At 38.1% G+C, this 17,883-nt stretch overlaps 1 protein-coding gene across 5 annotated transcripts in view; it reads right to left on the reverse strand.

Moving 5' to 3' along the window:
• LOC125764202 (uncharacterized) overlaps positions 1 to 17,774 on the reverse strand; it is a 32,898-nt gene extending 15,124 nt beyond the window's left edge. The window contains exons 1-2 of one of the 5 annotated variants that reach the window (XM_049428167.1): positions 17,642 to 17,774; positions 14,721 to 15,202 (exon numbers count right to left, since the gene is read on the reverse strand). The gene's annotated coding sequence lies outside the window, so the exon portion shown is untranslated. The other 4 variants (XM_049428168.1, XM_049428169.1, XM_049428170.1 and 1 more) reach the window with 4 other exon arrangements.
• Positions 17,775 to 17,883: the final 109 nt, after the last annotated feature.

The raw sequence follows: 17,883 nt of genomic DNA on the forward strand, positions 1-17,883 counted from the left end.
ACACACCTTACCATTTTACGAAACCCTACGACGGCCATATCGTTTCACACTATCTACCGAATGTTTGTTTTACCAATCGGTGGGATAAGATAGTTTCCGGAAGGATAACCACATAAATTATTAACACGACTTCGTGGCGCTGGGCTGCGGAAAACTTCATGGACAGCACACTCGCGGAATTGCAAAATTCCAAAGTTAAGTTATTTGTTTTCCCCATAGCATCCGCTATTATCTGCTTGTTTCACCGTTGATTGGCTTCTTTTAAAATTGCATAGTTTGTTCTTTGGAGTTTCTTTGAGTAAGAACCCTTACTTTAGAGTCCAAAGGTGTTCTATCTTTATCTTGTTGTTTTCTCAAAGATTCCTGACCATATTTTTTACACCATAAAAATTCAAACTTAATCAAAAAGAATTTAGTTTTAGTTAGTGATCATTTTATCCATTTTTGAGTAACAAAAACAAATAATCCATTTCATTAGGAATGGATATTCAATTACACATCCATTTCCGGTCCGGTTTTGTTTTAAAATGTTGCATTCCATGGTAAAAAATAATTACCATTCTATCCACCGAAAAAGATACAAAATACGCCTAATGTAAACAATGCACTGTTGCGCTATAATCCACTCATCAGACATTGTCGTGAGCTCAGGATTTATCTTTTAAAAAATCTGCACTTGAGCTTCAAACTATTTGCTTACCAAGTGCTGCTGTTACTCGACCGTAAACAGTTGAAAAGAAAACAAAAAAAAACCTCCAACAGAGTATGAGCAATGTTTACAGCATACGAAGAACTGGAACTGAACGAAGAATTCAGTGTTTGAGTAAACATAAGTGAGGTATATTCAAGTAAGGTCCCCAAGTATGTAAATCGTAAACAAATCCCCAATGAAGCTGAAAGTATGTGATCAAGTGTGACAAAGAGAAAATTATTATTTGTAACACAAACAAAAGTATTCTAGCTATTAATTCCATCTTTTTAATATAAGCTGAAAGAAGCATAAACTAGTAAAAATATAGGTAAGATGTAATATAAGCAAAAATAGTCTTCTTTCTACAAGATATTAAATTATAGAAAGCTATTGTGACAATATTTTTCTACGACACTTTCATAATGACTTGATCGAAATTATCTTCGAAAAACGCATCCGTTGCATCAGTTGCATCTATCGAAATGCTTCAAATTGCAAATGCATTTCAATGCAGCATGATAAATTACACGTAAAATCCACCATTAACTCTCCGGCTCAACATCAATTGTGGATTCTAGTGCACTTCCGCACCACATTCTTGTGACACAGTTCTGCTTCTGGACCATTCCAAAACCATCAAGGGAAACTAAGATCGTGTAAAAATGTAGGTCACCACTGTAACGATGTGCTCGATGTACGGTACGGTTGTAGTCTGGCTGATAGCAATGTTTCATGCTCGAGATTGCCTTTTTTGCCGGTGACACAAAATTAAAGTGTAATTAGGTGGAAAAATCGTTTCCTCGGTGACAAATTAAAACCAGTACTATTCAACGTCGTCCACTCAGCCAAGAAGCAGGGTGCTCTTTGAGTGCAGTGTGAGAACTACAAACTAATCCTTTCTTGAGCTTGAGCTTGAAGTTCGGTGCTCCATTAATCATCGATCGAAGTGTGACTTACAAATATCAACTGCATATTGAATCATTCGTCGCAGATTTTTTTTTCACTTTCGTTTTCCGTTTTTTTTCCTTTTGAAAACACAAACCATGAAATATAATACCACCATCACAAAACAAACGCTTTGCGTGCGGTAAGAAGTGACGTTTTTGTCGTCGTAAAAGGCAGACATATTAAGTTACTTTCTTCTGAATTCGATTAATTCGTCCGCGTTTGTCGTCGTGTAACGTTTTCGTGCCCATTTACCTACGCTTTATCACAGCTTGATTGAAGTTAACATTATGCAATGCGATGGTACAAAGCAAAGCAAGGTGTACTAATGCTGTATGCATAATAGAATTTCTTTATATCGTGGCAACAATATTCTTTCACCATTTGGGCGCCATGTTTTATGGGACAACTATTCATAACTTTTATGGAAATGTTGGATGAATTTTTGGGAGGTTTATAGCGACTCTACTTGGTGGTGAATATATGTACTTCTCCCTCTCTCTATTCATCAATTCGTGCAGGTGTCCCCAATGAGCAGCATCACTAATGTATATATTTATTTTTATTTGCACAACAATTAGCTTGGCGCAATAAATGCTTCAAGGACAGTACATTTCACTGCGAAATCGTCTTTATTACGATGGATTGCAAAACAAACAGTGCCTTGGTTAGTGATGGATCAAATGATCAACCTGCTTTACTCTAGAACCTCCCTTTAACACTAGAACTACCGGACCAGTCATTTTGATAGGAACGCATCATTTTCATCACAATATATTTTGGGGTTATTGGGATAGTTTACCCTTGACTTTTACATATAATATTCTATATTCTATAGTAAGTATAGTATATTCTATAGTAAGATCTCCAATAAACAATAAAATATATTCCAACTCTTCGAAATTGTTGAAAAATTAACCAAAACGAAAATCGCTTAAAACGCTTGGCAGTTCTAGTGTTAAGAATGAGCCAAGTAGATATATAAATCAATTTAATATTGAATGTCTAAGGCAGTGCTCCCCTACCTTTTTTGGTACCGCGGACCACTTTTTGTTCGACATAATATAGACATAGTATATATACCGTTGTTAAGGCGAATTTTTAAATAAAACATTAGCAAAAATTGTAATTGTCCACAATCTGACACATCGAGAAGCGTAGAATGATTTCGATACGTAAAAACGCTTGAAATGGTAAACAAAAAGTGTTCAAATGATCGGCCCAACGACGGAAAATTGCTTCCCCGGATCATTTCTACTTAAGTCACGGACCATAGGTTGGAGACTACAGGTCTAAGGGATTGTAACACTAGAACTACTAAGCGTTTTAAGCGTTTTTGGTTCTGAGTTAATTTATAAAGAATTTCGAAGAGTTGATGTATATTTTATTGTTTATTGGAGATCGTACTATAGAATATGTATGTTAGACTCATAATTCAACTACCTTAGGATTGTTTAACCGCAAAAAATAATGTGATGAAAATAAAGCGTTTTTAGTGGAAATGACTGGTTTTTGGTAGTTTTAGTGTTAATGGTGTAACCAACACCAAACGATCATTCAAAACGTCACACTTTTCCGCAATGAAATTTTTCATCTTGAAGAGTATTATTGCACCATTTACGAAGAAAAATCTAAACATATTTTTTATTAGATTATTATTCCTTTTACCCCATATCTAGTGAAGCGTTATTTAAAACACTTGCCACATAGTGGCATTCTCTATTACCATTGTAAGCTGCACCATTGCTCCTTAAACTGTTGTTGCGTATCACAAAACACCGTATAAAAAATAATATCACCCCAAATGCACAATTCACTATCCCTCACACGCTTCACGCTGCACCTTTGATGTGGTAAATATTTTACAAACACAGAAAAACCACCTTCTCGTTAGTTGATTCATCGAAACCAAATCACGTCAAACAACTACCATGCGGTAAGGGAATGTACTTTTCCTCTGCAACACACAATCCACACGGGCGTTTGAAGCCTTTCAAAGTGTTCCTGTAACGAATCGCGATCGAGAGCAAAACCACACACACACGGGGCCGGGTGTACCGGAACGGTTAGCTTCGCATATTTAGATCATCCTATACTGATAATGATGCCACCACACACTGGTCGGACACTTCCAGAAGCCGGCAATGAATGACGTTCGACTTGGGAGATGACAGTTAACCTCTCGCCGATTACGCGCGTTCTTCTGCCGATCCGTTTCTCCTAAAGTCCGTCGTACTTTCCTCAAATGTTGTCTTCGGCCTTATACCTCATACGGGCACGTTATCATCTATCGTTATCTTTTACGTTCGGTGGTGAAAGTTGTTGGGGCGAGCAAACCCCGAACAGGGCAAACAGAGCAGCGGGTTCTCGGTGACAACTATTCTACTGTCAGCCTCCACAGTCCTGTTGCCTCGGTTGGTGTGGATGCACTTAAAACAAATGCAAATCTTCGTCGTATTTCGATACCTGGGTACGAATGATTCAAACCACAACCACACTTCGATCACCTGTTGGAAGGAACATCACAACAACACAAAATTCACGTTCACCGATTTCGGGGAGGGGACTGTCACTAGGAGGATCTTCCCGAGAATATCTTCCGAAATGCCGAAGAAGCGTCTTCTGCAAAGGTCACGAACGGAACGAGCATTAAGCCAAAAACCACACACACACACACACTGGTGGTTGTGACGCGCGCGTGCGTGCTGAAGGGTCGGTTTGTTTTGGTTCTTTAAAAATATCGTTACCCTTTTTTTCGCACTCTTTTGCCACAAATAGAGCAGAAAAAACACACAAACACACAAAATAGATTCAAACGCAAAGGCCAAACACCTTCCCGTGGACGATGGTTTGTGTGAACAAACGTTTCGCGTTGGCTTCTGCCACCGTACTACTACTGGCCCGTCCCGATGCCACGGTAATCGATTGGATAATTATAAACAAAAACAAAACCCTTCCTCGTCCGAAAAAGGTGTTACACTTGCGGCCACCTGCAAAATCCACCTGCTGCAAATGGTTGCACACGACAGCCCATCTACCCCGTTCCTCGATCTGCAGCAAAAATCTCGATACAAACACGGAACAAGGCAGCTGTGGAAATTCAAACCACACCACACAACAAAGCACCGAACGGACACATTTTGTTCGGTTACAAGCGGAAACACACAACCACACACACACAACACACGGGATTTAACGATGTTCTGTTTGCAGTTCGCGTGCAAACTAGTTGGTTCGAACCATTGTGGTACGGAGATGTGCTCTTGAAGCGTTGAAGCACAAAGGTTTTGTTTGTTTCCGATTCGACCGAGAGCTCCGATGGGTTGTGGCAGCTTCGAAGCCGGAAGCTGAACTGCTTCACCGGTTCGGAACGGAACCGATCCATAGCCGCTCATCATCCGACCGGGCGGAGCACTCAACCGACGCATGAACGCTCGGTTTATACATACTGCCCCCCCCGAATGAAGATCATTCGGACCAATCTGGCCGCATGTGATCGCAACGTACAACGAAATGAGTGCAGCGTATGATCAGGCTGTGTATGAATGGATGAATCAATAAAGGCGAACGTTCACGTTTACAATTTGGTTTCCTTTCCGTCAAGTAGGTAGATCTACAATTTCCGGACTTGTTCTGTGTACCATTGTTTGTAGGTTCAGATGTCTACATGGTGATAGTAACATAACGATAAGTTGCTACTTATCAGCTTCCTTTATGTTATTAATCAAAATATATTACTTTGACAAGTTTACCAGTTCATTCAAATACATTCGAAGATGCTACTTATCGAGATAGTATTATTAATAAACTATACAGCATCTATGAATACTCTCATCAATCTTATGTAAAACAAAAATCATTTAATAAATAACAAAATAACAATAAGTTATAAACCTCAAATTGCTCTGCTTTTCATTTTGTGACGGATTTTTACTCGGACGACACAAGGACAACATAAAGTAAAATAAAGGTGTTATTCGATTGGGGAAAATACTGTCATATTGTTTTGGATTCTATCTGCCAATATCAGCGTTTGACAGAAAAAGGTCTTCTGCTATTGTGATGACACCCTTGAACCAAAATATTTTTTTTATTAAATTTTTTCTCTCGATTAATTAATATTTTGGTCAAAAGTTGTGAAATTGATTTGTCAAACTTAAAAATTCATAGCCATTTAGCAATTTCCGCTTTAAGGCTGGTGGCAGTGCTCAGTCGTATACCAAAGTGGGTATATAAGGAGGTGTAGTCATGTAGAACATTTGGTTGGAAAAAGAGGATCGACCCCAGTTATCAAATCCGAGACGTTTCCCACATTACAATCATTGTGGGCATCTACAGCACCTGCATTGATCGTCAACAATACCATCATTGTATGTGTGACCTTCATCGGTATACGTATATCGACCCCTGCTGTCAAAATGAAATTCAAAATGGCAATGTGTCAAATGCTATGAATACACCTCCTTATATACCTACTTTGGTTGTATACGACTTTTTTTCAAAATTTTGTATGGGATTTGACAGCAGCCCGATTTTATCTGTTAAATCCCATACAATTTAAAAAAAAAAAGTCGTATACGACTGAGCACTGCCACCAGCCTAAAACAGTGATTTTGAAGATGTTGACAGATGTTTCCCAAATACGCAAAATGTTTAGCGAATACAAAATCCGAATTAAGCCAAATAAGCTAATAACCCCTTAAAAGCATTCATTTAAATAACCATACATCATACACTCATATTTGTCAACAAAGACAAATGAATTTATTATCCGTGTTTCCCGCTCATCCGGAAAAAGGGTCGAGTCCCGACGAACACGGATAAACAGCTTTCGGCTGTATTATACAACTACTTAAAAAGATCTCTTACAGCAGCAGCATACCTTGAAATACCAATCCTATTCCCTTAAAAATGGCGCCCGACTCTTATAACACACTGATAAACTGTCCAAAATTAATGTACGCAACCATTAAATCAATGTTTCAATACAATTTATGGTACAGCTTGCTGGTGCTGACGATTTATAGATTCGCCCTGTTTATTGCATAACAGCCCTCAAAACACTGGGCCTTTTAGTCCTTTTGCTTTTCCAACTAGCTTCGATTGATACACGTGCAGGAACCGAAGAATGGCAACCTCCTCAACCATTCGTCCCATAACCTCCGATGTGTTAGTGCTTAATGTATTTATAATACCCACAAACATGCATACCGAGAGCATGGTACGGATGTTCACACGACTTTCCTTGTTGTTTCCGTCACTACCAACCGTAAAAGGAATGGTTGTCCGAAAGCATAGCACTAATAACACGCTTGTACCATAATCCTATGTTTTCGTCCATACACGTGTACCTTTTGTGCACGAGAAAAGGGGGAAAATGGGACAAGCGGAACGTTAAAGGTGTTTAAGAAAAGAGGAAGGACAAAAAAAATCAAAACCTTGAACCCACATTGTCTCGAACTGGAACGTTCGTGAAACCCATCATGCGCCTCCATCGAGGTTGTTCGAGGAACGTCGGGTGGTGCGAAGTGTATAGGGTACCAGAGACAAATGATCGTTTGACGGTAGGAACGAAATATCCTTACCCTTAACCTAGCACGTGCCTTTTAACGCTAGGTCTTTGCGTCCTTCCCCTGTGCCATTCAACTGAAGACAGCAACTATCAACCAATCAATGGAGCCGCCTGGTGGGGCTCATAAAAATAGGTGCATTTAATAAAGGTTTCTTGTTTGCCGGACAGACATTCTAATACTGATGGAAGTAGAAAGAATTTTCTTATTTTTATATAGCATAGTAATAAAATTCAATTTTTGAACTTTTTTTTAATTTTACTGTCTCACAGCCTCAAGCTTCACAACTGAATATTAACAAAACTAATAGTAAAACTCAAATATTAAATTTTTTTAAATAAATTTTGAATAACTTTTACCACATCAAAAGATTATTTAGAATTTATTTTTTGCATAACTAAAGTGCATAATCCTTTTTTCAAAATAAAGATGAATTTCAAGAGTTTCGTACATTAAAACGATTTTTAATATTTAACGTTTTTTTTATGCTTGTATTATCAGTAAGCAATCATTAAACCTAATTTATGATTGCACAATCATGTGAGCTTATCTGTTATCTTTAACTATTATCGTCTTTATCGGCCTTAGAAGTCAATAACAATGTCGCCCGTTGATGTTTAAGGCTTGTCCCATAAACTAAGACATTCATATGAAGTTTATAAAAAAAACTATGAGGTGATTAAGATTAGTTTAAAATGATAACGATAAGATAATGTTAGATAAATCATTTTAGTGTTTTGGTGGTATAATGTTCAATAGATGGGTTGTAAAAAAAAAAAATATTTTCCGTAATTTTTCCAAGAAATTGTAATGAAAATTCCAAAACAACCGGCAAATTTTCCCATTAGCCAATTTCCCAATTTTAGCATTATCGTACCACACTATTTCCGCTCGATTACAATTTCTAATCCTTAAAGAACGAACCATTCGACGTTTGGCACCACATGTGGCCGTGGCGACAACACCACGTACAAGATGATGGCGCCAAAGACGACGACACCGATAAACACATTCATTGCTGGCGCCAAACGATGGCAGGACGATTTCCTCACAGTAAAGGTGACGCCAGCCTGTCCAAGGCTCGTATACGCGCTGGAGAGAAGATGATTTTAATAGATACAGTAGGAGAAAGGAAAAACGAAACAACCAAACACACGTTGTATGCCGCTACGTTGTGCTGGTTTCATCACAGCAGAAAGATTGATGGTTCGCGAAAATGCCTTTTTTTGTTCGAATGCTTTTGAGTTGATGCGAGTGAAAGCGATCGAGACTAATAGGCGCGACTAAAGCAGCGATAGACAACACACTGTTGGACATCATTCATTGTCGGTTTTGTGTGAAAGCTTTCAATTCCGCTTCGAAAAGGCATCAAATCGCTTTTGACGAGTAATGGCGATAGAAGGAACGTGACAAAAACAAAATAAAAATTACGGAAAATTGCTCATTACTAAGAAGTTCTAATTGGACTTGATTTTCTTAACGGGAGCGGGAAAATAATGATCTAAAAAAATAATTATGCTATGTTAATAACTTTACAAATTGATATTATACAAAACATTTAATAAAGTTTGTGTATTGAACAAAATAAGTCTAAAAGCCAAATAAACAAATAAAAAAAAACTAATATTGATCTCGCTAAAATATGGTCAAAATAAAAACAAAATAAAACAAAGTTGGCACACTTCGGACCGCGCCACCATTTATGGACACAAAGTGATCATAATTTATGTTCTGTCCCGCTTTGTAATGGCACACTACGCTTATGATATAGTGCCATAAATGTAATAAATTAAGTCAACCACAACAGCCAAATAATGCACACTCGCATTGGAAGTAATGTTGCCGGGGTCAGGGCGAAGCACCGCTTAATGTTATCAAACGTTAGCTTCAGCAAAGTGGTGAAAAGCCAAAGTAAATAAAAATCAATACATGAAAACCGCTAACGAAGCGTTATGTGACGGTATTGTTAAGGGGGGGGGGGGGGGTTCCATCATTATCCAAACGAGTGGTCACTATTTGCTGAGTGTTATGATGACATTAACACCAGATGGTAGTAACACTACCATCGAAATTCAGAACGCAAAAAAAAGCGTTTGACCACACGTGGGAATGCGTTACTAATTTGTATTTGCATATTTCGTTTCTATTTGGTTTTTTGTTGTTTGCTATTTTCATAATTAATGAACCGGGTAAATATTAATAAATGAAAAGAAAAGTTTGTTAAATAATTCCACAAGGCATAATCATATGAAACGGTGTAAAAAAAAATTATTTAACACTAAAACTACCAAGCGTTTTAAGCGTTTTTCGTTCGTGGTTTATTTTTAAACATTTTCAAAGACTTGGAGTATATTTGTTAATTGGTGATCGTACTATAGAATATATATGTAAAATTCATGTTTAGAAATGTTTAACCACAAAAAATAATGTAATGAAAATGAATCGTTCCAGTCAAAATGGCTCGTCCGGTAGTTCTAGTGTTTATAAATTTCACAAAATACATGACTCCTGGCAAAATGAGTCAAAATGCAGATGGCAGATAACAGATGCATGCCACAGTATTCGGATTATCCTCATCAAACTTGCAAAAATATTCGGTTGGTACGTTCAATATATTTTCTTCCATTTCATTCCTACATAATATCCCATAATATTTCCTCCTATATCCATTATATCAATTTCAATATTTTAATTAATAACGTATTGCATTGAAAAATATTTAATAAGCAAAATATTATAGGCACTTGCCTGCCCATTCACCAACCCCGAACGATCGTCTGCTCCATATCGTGACATTGACATCAGTAAACATCCATATTTACGGCATTTTTCCAACAAATTTTTTCCCCGTATAATGTGCTTTTCAACGGAAAAAACATTTCCGGCTATTCATTCTACAGGATTATCACTCTCTGCCGATGCATTATGTAGGTTAGCGTCATATCACACGACCGGCCAAAGCCAAAACACCACATTTATGCCATTATCATGTACAATTATCCAGTGAGGATCGCTTTATCAAACGGAACCTAAAAAACGGGAAAACCAATAGCTTGAACAGGCAGTTGAAACAGCATCCGTTTTCCGCCTGCGTATTGCGTTCCAGGGAACGTTGGTGATGATATTTACACCTGTTCGAGTGTATGATGAAACGTGGAAAACCGTGCTACAACCGTTCCAGAGTATTATCGTGCCGGAAGATTTCCATGCTGATTGCTGTTCCATTTAACTGGGGACAAAGCATGCATACAAAGAGAATAATCCGGTGGCATACTGGGAAGGTGCGCGTGTTCTCGATAGGAAAAATGTCAACCATCAACCGAATGGTGTTCGATTCATTTTATTTTGTGTAAAATAAAAAAAACATAAAATATTGAAAATAAAATATTTTGACGTTATGTTACGACTAGAAAATATGGGTTTTAAGCAACATTTTCAGAGCAGGAAATTTTTTTTTAGAATTATTTTTACTTTTTACTTTTATATAAATCATTTGCTTTTGTGTCCGGTATCGTCGTTAGCATGCTGATTTGTACTGCTCATCACATTAAATCTCACAACCGATGCTTATTCATTACAATCGTGTAATCATGCTTTTGCAACGAATGGTACGCGGTTAGGTGCATATTTTTACTTGCTCACAACTTAATCCGTTTATCTTCGTTAAAAACCGCTTATCGTTCATTACGCGCATGTACACATATGTGTGGACACTAACCGAAACTAAAGCAACGCGAGCACAATATGATAAATCTTAAAAAAAAACGGACAAGGATGGTATAATTACGAGCAATGAATAATGCTCATTAAAACGATTAAATTAATAATATGAAGCGTTTAACATAGTATATTGTCTTTTTTAACACTAAAACTACCAAGCGTTTTAAGCGTTTTTCGGTCGTGGTTACTTTTTAAAAAATTCGAAGAGTTGGATAGTATTTAATTATAGTATATAATAGAATATTATATGTAAAATTTAACTCCAAAAAATAATGTGACGAAAATGATGCGTTCCAGTCAAAATGACTGATCTGGAGTTCTAGTGTTAATTTGGTAAATTAATAAGTCAAATGTGTACGTGGCGAAACCCATCCTAAATGCTGCATGCACCAAAGTTACAACACGGTATAAAAATATACGTATTTGCAATGAAGTTAAATGAAACAGTAAATTCATTGTTCCGATAGAATAAATAATATAAATTTCTCCCCAAAAAAATGCTACAAAAGCACGAACTATAAATTTCACGAATGCAAACATTACACTGTTATATAGCAATGCAAAAGCGAACAGAACATAAATCAACGCTCTATCCAAGGTCATGTGCAAAAGCCTAACAAACCGGAAGGGATGTTCTGCCCGTTTAACTGCTAGGTCATTGGGATAGTCAAACATGGCCGATACAGCATCAACACGCAGGCCTTTGCCGACCGATAAAACTGCGGTTTTCCAACTTGGACCTGTGCCAACAAATGGTGTCCTCGAACGTTTTTTTTTTTTTGGACCAGTTCGCAACAACATGTTGCTACTGCAAACTGCATCCCATCATGTTGGGGATTTTTTTCCACAGGAAAACATAGCCCCAAAATTATACAAACACATAACACAATGGTCAACGTTGGTTATATTAGATGACGCCAGAGTGAAGATTTTTTTCCGCCACAGCTTTCAATGTGTTTGAAAACATTCGGTCATAGCGGTCGAGCCGATGTACGAGCAAAGATAGATAAAGATGAAACTCATGCTCCGGTCTCGAGATTGACGCTGCACTGCAGATTGTACGTGCTTTTTTCGAGAGGAGAAACAGTGTCGTTATGGTACCATCTACCACAACTATGAGTTTTGTATTTTTTGAGATTGCTTTTTGTGTTTCATTTTAAGTTACTCCATCGAGAGGGAAATGTTGTTCATCTAAAAAATCAACACGTTTTGCCAATATTCAGTGTAGAGCACACAAAACCAGTTACATTGATCGTTACATTCCCTTGAATTTCTTGCTACTATTCGGTTACTTAGAAACTGATGGATGTACCCGACTGCTGACAGCAAATTCTGGTAACAAATTGTTATTCTAAATGCATGTGAGGTTGAACTTGAAGTTCCTTCCTACGAAATTCACTAGTTCTTCAAATTATTTTCTTCAATCTTTACAGATTTGTGCAAAACGCATAAGAAATACATATAATACACATGTTTATCATGCTGTAATTGTCTTTATATGTTGTTTATATCAATTTATTTTTTAATTTAAATTTTAAAATAACAGCAATACTTTTCTGTGAATGAAAAATTCCTACATTTTCATAGTACTTCATATGTGGCCTTGTCTTGTACGACAGGATTGAGGATCAACTCTCATCCAGACTGTACAGCCGTACTCAGGGTTATTTCTTTTCAAACATATAAATAAAATTAAACAACGACCCTCCTCTTGAAATTGCAGTCCCACAAAAAAGAAGAAGAATAGTACTTCTGTAACTATAGTAAGTCTATCTATTTGACACATTATCATCATTACTGATGTGCGGATCGATCCGAAACTATCGAGTTGGAGCCTTAAACAACCCGTAGGAACAACCATTCCGGCTGGTGCAAGAGAACACAAGCAACTCCAATTCATAGGTGCAGCGTGTTCGAGTCCCACGTGTCGGAATCGATCGAACTTCTTGGCATAACCAATGATGCATGATTCATAAATAGACCATCTTTGGGTTGAAACCTCGACAGGGCTCTGTCTACCTTAACTCCGCACTACAAAACTTTTCTTTTACTTTTGATACTAAAACTCAGTAAGGTATTTGAAGCTTTTTTCGACATTATTTTCCTGTAAAATGGATAACAAAAAGCACAATTAGGAACAAGCTCAAATGAATCATTTAATAACGAATTTAATATGTTCCAGCAATTTCTTTCTTTTTCTGGGAATTAATGCTCATCTAATTGGTTTGTTATCTTGATTACAAGAAAAAGGTGTAAAAATATAAAGACACAACATCCCGTGCTATCAACAACTTCAGCATGTTTTTGGTTGATTTTTCCTTCGCATCAGTAATACGATAAGTTCTTCCGGCAATGAGTCTTTCATGAATTTCGTTAGAAACTCTTTATTATTATTATTATTTTAAATTTAGTAGACCTTTGTCACAATCCTTTTTGCGGTTGCTTCTCTAGTCTACTTCTACTATAAAGTTTATTTCTTTATGAACATTCCATATCAAACCAAATTTTTTTTCTAGTTCAATAATTTGATTTCGGTACTGAATAGCATAAAAAACTGAGTTCCAGAAGAACCCAAATACTCATATTGCTGTATTTATTACTCATTACAAGGGATAGTCGTATTTAAATTTACTCGTTTTTCGAAAAACTCATTACAAATGATACACGTTATGAGGGGCTTAATTCTATTGTCTGAAAGTGTTTTTGTGAAAAAGTTTGAAATATTTTATATCAAACAATTTTACAAAAAATGAAATAGAGAACCTGTTTTTTAACTTATAAATGATCATTCATTGCATAAATCTACGTTCAACAGCTGACGGCTTCTTCTTCGATAGCCTATACTGGTTCGAGGCAAGTACACTAATGACTCAGTCCACTTGACGGGCAAGCATAAAGAAACAAAACGTACAAAATAAACCCAGCAAAATAGCCCGAATCCACAGCAATCGGGCCGGGTTCCGCAACAAAACAAAGCAGTACGCATGACGCTCCTCACACACATATGTGATTGCAGTCTGTGGCGTGGTATCGTTCCCGGCATACCCTCCCACATCCCCCCCCCCCCCCATCCTCCCTCCAAGAAAACGATTGGACTCTCCGACCAACGATAAGGAAGTTCGTCCAATTCCGTGGTTCGCATACGGCCTCCAGGCGAATGGCAATGTCTTGCGGTATATCTTGCCCGCCGTCTGTCAGCAGCAGTATATAGGCGTATAAGCGTTTCAATTCGAAAAACTATCCATGCGCAATCGAATCACGCGCTCACTCATTTGCTAGACTCAAACCAACTTGGCAAGGTCGTGAACCCCCGCACCGCCCCCCCGTGGCAACTGGTTTTTGGGGTGGCGACAGTTTTGTTACTGCACACTGTTGCAGCCAGCTAGAACCTGCAGCCACACAAAAGCAGCCATTTGATTGCATTCTACAATGAACCGGTTGAGACGTGCGGGTTGATGGATTATGCAAGTTGCTCACCAAGTTCTGCACGGGTGTCATTCGCCGATGGGGGGATGGCAATGAAAGGAAAACCTAGGGAAACCTGTTCTCTTCTCTTATCTAAGTACACCAGCAGCAAACAACCCACAGATGGAGTGCAATCGCACAAAGGCACACAACGGAATGTTTGCTTTAGAAATGAACTAACTCTAGAGTAGAGAAGTGTTTGGCTTCAATACCTCTTTTTTTGGTTTACAGCATTTTGTCATTGTAATTTAGTATTTGATTACGACCGCTTAATCTTATTGTGAGAAAGAAATAAAATGGAATAATACACCCAATCATGCCATACTTACTTTAGATTTTCTTTCGCTGTAGAACGATGCTAGAAAACTCTGAACTGGCACATCCTTGACTGGTGTTGGAATTGGTTGTGGCAGAACCGTCCGGATCCGTGGGTAAGTTTTGGTTTGGGGGCGGAATTTAGCAGCGACACAAATTAATTCGCACCCACCCGTACACGGCAAAAAAGGGTCGAAAATTGGTACCGAAGTATGAGCAGTTCGTTGCCTCCGAAGGAACCGCTCAGTAGAAGGGCAAAAGAAGAGCTAGCTAGAAGATTGTAGGCTGCGTTGAAATTTCTTTACCAGCAAAGTAATTTGTTGTTGTTTTCTGCTGCCGTTGTATTTTCCCACACTGTTAATTTTTCACACACAGAGACAAACAACACTGTTGCGGGCCACGTTTCGGACTTTTCACTTTTGAAACAATAAATTGCAAATGCCGACGGTTTGCTGGCGTTGCCGTGTGACCACCTTCCGGCAGGTTAGCGCGAGAACTGTGAACAAACAACAAGGGTGAATCTTCAAACTACACAGGCTGCTGCGAACGGTGCAGCCATTCGGGAGGGTGTTGGTCGGTGGGTGGGTGTAGTGGGTAGATATGTTTAAAAGAGTTTTCCAGAGAGAAATACTCTCCACTGTTAGTGAGAGAGGTGCACTACTATTCAGCTAACGCGATGCATCGTGATGTAATGATGTAACTGACAGTAACTATGGTAACCTATTGGCTCGATGCACTTCAAGTTGATTCCGGGTGCATTTGTGGAGGGAAAAGTTTAAATATGATTTAATTTTATTAGGGCAATTCGAAACGAACCATCCTATCTAGTTGCTAGGGAGAGTCGGACGAGAGAAAGAGAGAGCGAGAGAGTAGGGAGAGAAAAATTTAAAGAGAATGTCGCCCGAAATACGCAACTCTGACTTCGTCCATTACTTCCCTTTTACTTCTCCATCCATACATATTCGCAGGTAAACAGCTTCATCTAGTTTCTCTCCAACTTCTTTCCCCTCTCTGCAACAACTTGCTTGTACTTGTACGCAAACACTCCTACGGACCATCAGCTGTGCTAGGGTAACGATTGACAGCCAGAGATACTCAAGTGTGTATGTGAACTATTTCATAAAATGTTAATTTTTCTTAGTAGTGCTGTTTTGCAAATTATTTAAGTTAATTTATGGTATAATTGAAATGGCCTACATTTAGGTAGTTAGTGCTGTTTTGAAAATTATTTTAATTAACACATGACATAAATGAAAAAAACAAAAACAAAGTACAGTAGAACGTCGATTATCCGAGGGCGGATTAACCGTGCGCCAAAAAATAACAGCTGTTCAACCGTGGCAAACATTTGTACTGATGTACTGGTTGGTTAAAATGATTAAAATCGTCACCAAACGATATATTTGAAATGATTTTATTTTACGTTCTATATTTTAAATATTATTTGATAATAATCATTTTAGCAGCAAAAGGACTACCATAGTATAGTATAAAGATATTATATATGCTTTATAAATTATGAGATATGTATATAAATGAACTTGATATTGAAGGAACTATTATCCGTGGAAATCGATTAACCGGCATCAGTCCGGTCCCGAGCACACCGGATAATCGACCTTCTACTGTATTAAACTGCATTAAAGCAACCCGTATAAAAATGGCCAATTACAAGATCAAGTGGACAAGAGTTTGACAAAAATTTATTCAGCATATTGCAGCTTTTGTGTACCTATGCTCCTTTTAAGAATAATATGATTACATTATTCAAACACTAATATACATATGCTAGAGTACATCACAACGCATATCTCAGCAATCATTTGGTAGTCAGAGCAACCACTGAGCATCCCTGAGCTCTGGTTTGTAAAGAGTTGTAATCACCACCCTTAGGGGTAGCAACCGGCACACACATGCAGACAAACTTCCCATTCACCATGGTATGCGTGCGTTGTAATGTCACGCAATGCGGTGCGCGTTTTCTGCAGCGCGGTTCCGCGTAACGTGTTTGTTGGACGATGAACACATAAGGGGGTAGTTAAACACTTAAAGAAAAAGAAGATAGGAAACGGACAAAGCACCACCAAGTGGGTCGCTACCACCCCCCCCAAAAACCAAAACGCTCTTCTGCAACGAGTCGTGGTTAATTATTCGTTAGTACGATAAGTCGAAAATACAAATTACTAACTGTACGCTGAAAAACTAACCAATTTCATCCCTTCACGCTCGTGTTTTTTTCTCTTCTACTCTCTCTCGCTCCTCATAACTATATTTATGTCGTTCTCTCTCACACTTTGTTAGATCACTTCTCTGACGCACTCCACGCACTCTTCGGTGACTATATGGTGCATTTGCCTGCTTTGCATATGGGTAAACTGAAACTGAGAGCTGCTTTGTTCGCATTCGATATGTAGTCGGATGGAATCGGTTCAGTTTGCCTTGAACATGATTCTTTAGGCTTTTTGGCATCCACATATTCGATGTGAAATAGCATCGAACTCCAAATACTACACTAGTAATGCACCAGCTGAATCGCTCTACGATGACAGGACAAAAGGATTTCTCACTAACACAACCACACACAAAACATACCAAGAGAAACACTATCCTGTTTTTTCACGGTTCCAGAATGACCTTCTTTCTTCTTTTTCAATAAGGACATGTGGAAAACTCAAACACGCTGCCCCGTCCGATGAGCCTTCAAACATGTGCGTAAATTTGGAGAGTTAATAGAGAATGGACTTTCATGCAACGCACCACATGTTCATTTTCCACTCATAAGAAAAACTATAATTTGTCTACAAGTATTGCTCCTGCTTTGTCTACAAAGGGTTTTTTTTGCTATTTGCACACTAGAGCCATATAGTGCCTTATCTTATTCCACAATATGTAACCACGTTTCTTCGAAAGTTTCGGCAGCATAGAATTCACTCACTTCAAGAAATTACACGCAAAAATTGGGGAAAAGACTTGAGCTACGAGTGTAAGCACGATATCACACTGTGTTTTTCCGAACCAACGACGTTTTCCTTCGCCTATTGCTTTTTACAAGAACGATTTGACTGTGTGCGTGTGCGCACGGCCAGTCAACGCAAGTGTCAAATCGAACCGGTTGAAACGGTTTTGTTTACGTTTGTGTATTACAAAATATTTTATTCCACTCAAAAATAATAGTTT

Source organism: Anopheles funestus, chromosome 2RL (genome assembly GCF_943734845.2).
Source record: "Anopheles funestus chromosome 2RL, idAnoFuneDA-416_04, whole genome shotgun sequence".
NCBI lineage: Eukaryota > Metazoa > Arthropoda > Insecta > Diptera > Culicidae > Anopheles > Anopheles funestus.